We start from the raw sequence: 4,869 nt of genomic DNA on the forward strand, positions 1-4,869 counted from the left end.
CTGGGGCAGCAGAGCTGGGTGTGGGGGGGGGGAGAGGCACTGTGCTGGCATGGGCAGCTGCCAGGAGGGGAGCCCTGGAAAAACCCAGAGGCCTGACCTCCCCTGGTCTGGCAAACTGCCTTGTTTGGGGCTGCTTAGGTTGTGAGGGTACTGGGCCAGGGAGGTACAATCTATAGACATTTAGTTTTGTTCAGCCACTGGCTTGCTGTGTGACTAAGAGGCAGCCACGGGCCTCAGTTCCTTGATTATAAACCCAGAGGTAGCCACATCCATCTCCATAAGTGCTGTGCAGAGATGCTTGGATGACCAGCTTTATCTATAGGCAGGGTCCAGTATGACTGTCGTTTCCGGCTGGATGCTCTGGGGGGCAGGAGGAGTCAGGGCCCTGGATTGCTCCATCTTGCCTGACATTTTCCTTAAACCTTCGAATACGCCAGGAGCCAGGCGCTCTGACACCCCTGGGCCAGCTACCTGTTCGCATCCCCTCGGGCCACAAACTGCCCTTTGCGGAGCAGCACTTGCACGCCCCTGCCTGTGTTACCCAGCGCACGCGCCGGGGCAAGGCACCCGAGTGCTCCGGCACGTGCTCAGCGCAGGCAGCTGCCGCTGGGGGGCGCCGCGCGCGCTGCTTAGCGCAGCCCGCCCCCGCCGACCCACGCGCTCTGCGGCTCCTGCAGCTGCTCCCGGGAGGCTGCGCGCGCGCTGGGGGGCAAGCCCGGGCTGGCGTGGGCGTGGTGAGCGCAACCGCGAGGAGAAAGCGGGGGTAGCAGGGAAACAGCGTGTGTGACGTAGCTCCTCCATAAGAACCGCGATAGAAAGAGGTATTCGTGTGGCGGTTCCATAGTGTAGTGGTTATCACGTCTGCTTTACACGCAGAAGGTCCTGGGTTCGAGCCCCAGTGGAACCAAAGTGCTTTATTTTGATGAGGGGAGTTTTCTTGTGAGTGGGGGGGGAGAGAGCAGATGCAGATGCGTTCTCCTCGTTTTTCTAGCCTGGGGTTTGTTAAGGAGAATGTGACAGGAGCGCGCCTACACGCATAAACCGGAGGACGGTCTGTGACCTAGGGCCCTGCAAGCAGCACGCACTCAAAGGGGCCATGCAGCCGGCTTGCGCTTAGCCACAGGCGAGCCTAGGTTCTGCTCCCGTCTCCAGCAAGCAGCTAAGCTGCGCCCCGGGACGCTCTAGCGCTGCAAGAGTGACAGCGCGCTCCGGCGAGAGGTGTTCAGAAAATGAACACTTGACATTTTGGGGGAAATTAGTAGCACTTCTGAGTTTGCTCCAGAGGGGCTGGGATTGGCTGTTTTTTTCCTTTAAAAACAATTCTTTGCAACACGTGTAATAAAAATCTGAAACCGAATTGTTTTGTTGAGCAAAAGCTGGCGTTTTGGGAAAGGGACTAGTTTGATATATACAGTTTTCGTAGGTTTTGACCACGAAAGTTCGTGATACCATCTGCGTTTTTTGTTAGTCTCTAAGGTGCTTGCCAGGTGGTTGTTAAAGGTTGTTAACAGGCTATTTGTGGTTGTGAAAGGTTTTTGTTTTCAATTGAAGAAGCTACCCCTCTGAAAGATTTTCAAGAATGTTTTAGATGACAAAATCATTTTTATATAAAAGTTTCTTTTTCAAAACGCACATGTCGAATAATGAAAAAGTAATTACAATGATGTCGGCCATTTTTTGCAGAAAAAAATGGCTTTTTAAAGATAATTTTTCAATAAACAATTGTTCAGAACATTTGGTCAGCCCTAGTAGAAAATCACCTCTCCTATTTGACTTCCTTCTGTAAATTCCCAGCCATACCTAGAGCAAGTGTTTAGATGTCAAAAAAATATTAGGTAAGGATTTAATTAATTTTATTTTCTGTTAGTGTACTTTTGTAGCTGGTAATGAGGAGAGCCAGCCAGCACTATATAACTGTAACCCCTCCTGTAGGCTAGCCCAGTGTGAGGTTATTCAGCATAGGGGAAGCTTGTGACTTCTTACACCACTGTGGGGGGAGGGCTAGGCCTGAGGCTGCTTGGTGTGCTCTGCGTTGTGTATGTGTGAGTGCACCTCAGACCAGACCCACTCCGACAAATCACCAGGAACAGGCTTTATTCTGTAAAAAACATAGAACAGGAAAACAGTTCAGCAGCCCCTTCTCTCAGCATGCAGCCTGTGTGCTGCTTCTAGCACAGTCCTTGCTGAGACCCTGCTGGGGGGAGAGGGCACATCCTGGAAGGAACGAGGAAGTTTTCCCAACATGCCACAGTTTGTAGTCCACAACTTATAGTTCCCAGGGCTGCTGCTGAAACACACTGGACCTTGGGCTACATAACCAATGGGCCATCTGAGGCAAAAGTAGTTTGTGAACAACTGTTGTTCCATAGATCATAAATTATGTTCTGTGTCATAAGGAGCAATCCCAGCATTGGAAAATATATCAATGAATCATTTTTTTCCTGGAGAATATACTGGAGAGAATTATTACAAACTGAGAAATATACTATTATGCCTAGCATGAGAAGGAGAGAAATCTTGGGCCTGATTCTCCTCTGTCTTGCACCTTGTGTTTCATTTACATCTATGCTAAGTGTGTATAGGACACAACCATTCTGATTTGTTAATACTTTAAACTCAATTTTTACAGGTGTAAATATATATACAAAGGACACAGTGGTCTGGGTTCTACTCTCAGTTTTACTACACACATTCATTGAGTGTTACTTCAAGTAAGTTGGTAAAGCCAAAAGTGCTTACTGATTCTGGTTAGCTAGCGGAGGACACACGGATTTTGCTTTTCAGTGGTATTTAGAAACAACAGCTTAAAAATAGGGCCAAGTTCTGATAATATTCAATCACATTGACTTCCACCTCATTTCTTGTGTATTCACCATTGTGCTCAACAGGAATATGTGTGAATTAAAGTGCTACGCAAGATGTGTAAGGTAGGCAGATTTGACCAAAATACATGGATGTTATGTGTGGTCAGCACCTTTGAAAAATCAAGTCTAAAGCAACTCAAACTGAGAACCCAAACTCAGTGTCAGGTGATAAATTTTGGGGCTTTAGCCTCTTTGCACTTAAGCTTCCCCATCTGTACACTGAGGTACTAATACGTTCAATAGTGTAATCAAGAGCAAACGCAGATAAACTGAGGTTACCCATTTCTCTGTTGGAGACTATGGAATTTGTCTTCTCATTTGGGAAATAAGAAGTTGAGTTTAGGTTAATTTACCCAATTCTTTTTTTTTTAACCACCACTGAATACATCCTCCAATGAGGTGTCATGAAGCTAAATCCATTTACATTTGTAAGGTGCTCCGATATTGTGTTGATGAGAACTGTAAAACATTATGTGGATAAATAAACACAGGAAAATGGATCACCGGGTGCCATCTAGCACTGTTCCCTCCTCCTGGGGCATAATGGCTGGGGTAGATCTGTCTGATCCTCTTTTCACAGTGTAAATATGGATTGGAGTCAATGGACTTTCCACTGTCGGTGTAAATCGGGCCTGATGTGTCTTAAGAGGTCTTTTTTGTCTCTTGTTTCTATGGGCGTCTTTTGTCCTTATCTGAGCAAAAGACTGCAGTTAGAATTGTGCTCCATAAAGGACACAAAATCTGTTCCCTACGAATCTGTGATTCAGACCTCTACATAGTTAGCATACACTGGTGAATACAGAATTCATGAAAGATTCCCATTTTCACAGAGTATATTTTGATTCTGTAGTCTGGGAGACAAAAGCGAATAGAAACACTTCTACATGCAGGATGGAGAGCTTGCAGCATTATCAGGAAGTGAGGGAGAGAGCCAGAGGGAGTAGCATCCTGTGCCTGCTCTGAAGAAGGGATGAGTGTTTCTAAGTTCTGATAGCAGCTGTGATAATAACAGTTCTGCTGCTGCTGCTGCTGCCACCCACGCACAGACTTCTGGGCTGAATGCAAATAGCCTCATTGTGACGCATGGTGGGAAGCACTGAGGTCAGCACCGTAGGTAATTGGTGATATCACCACTTATTTGAAGAAGGTTTCATCCCACCTGCATTATGTAACATAGGACTGAAAGGCCGTGTGTTCAGGCTACTGTGCTTGTGGCACTTCAGCTAAGTGTCTGTCAGAAGATTTTATCCATGACATAAATCTAGCTTGTACATCTTTAAAAACCTTTGATTTTATGTTCATGTTAATTCATTGTTTGAATGCTTGGGGAAATGCAATTACAGTCATATGTTGTATCCATTTTCCTTTGTGTGTATGTAATTGTTTTTATCCTTGATTGTACTCGCATACAATAAAATCAATGCAATATTAAATAAGAGAAACAGACTTAAAATCTGGCCATCTCAAACTGCATTGGAGGCTATTTTTCCATTTAGCTTTATTTATAACTACATTTACGCAGTGTTGCCTCAGGCCACAGCCAGCCCAAGGGTCCTGGGGCCACCTGGCCCACCCAATAACTTCTCCCTGAGGCTGGCCTGGGATGGAGTGTGGTTGCTGTGCAAGCCGCTCTCCGGCTTCTCTGTAGGGTGGGCCCTGAATGGGGGAGGGAGGCTGTGCAGGCCTTCTCCCGGCTTCTCCCCAGGGCCGGCCCCCTGAGGGAGAGGCCATGTGATGCAGTGGTTGGCTGCTCCTGGTAACATCTCAGAGCCAGCCCAGAGTGGCAGGGACACACAGCCCAGAGGACAGCTGCTCCCCAGCGGCAGCCTAGGGCGGTGGAAGCTGTGCTGCCAGCCAGTGGCTGCTCCTCAGGGTTAGGGCACTTGCTGCCCACTGTGGTTATTCAGGAGCATGTCTGTCCCAGCTATCACACCCCTCCTTTTCCATTTGACGTGAAACAGTTGCATTCCAGGCACATCCCATTGCCTTGGCATAACTAAACCCT

The 4,869-nt window shown here is 47.3% G+C and overlaps 1 non-coding gene across 1 annotated transcript; it reads left to right on the forward strand.

The window, feature by feature from the left end:
• The first annotated feature begins 834 nt into the window (after positions 1 to 834).
• On the forward strand, positions 835 to 907 carry TRNAV-UAC (transfer RNA valine (anticodon UAC)). Its single transcript has one exon. It is a non-coding gene; the product is annotated as a tRNA-Val (tRNA).
• The last annotated feature ends 3,962 nt before the right edge of the window (positions 908 to 4,869 follow it).

This window comes from Pelodiscus sinensis, chromosome 1 (assembly GCF_052426305.1).
Source record: "Pelodiscus sinensis isolate ZL-2025 chromosome 1, ASM5242630v1, whole genome shotgun sequence".
In the NCBI taxonomy this organism is placed as follows: domain Eukaryota; kingdom Metazoa; phylum Chordata; order Testudines; family Trionychidae; genus Pelodiscus; species Pelodiscus sinensis.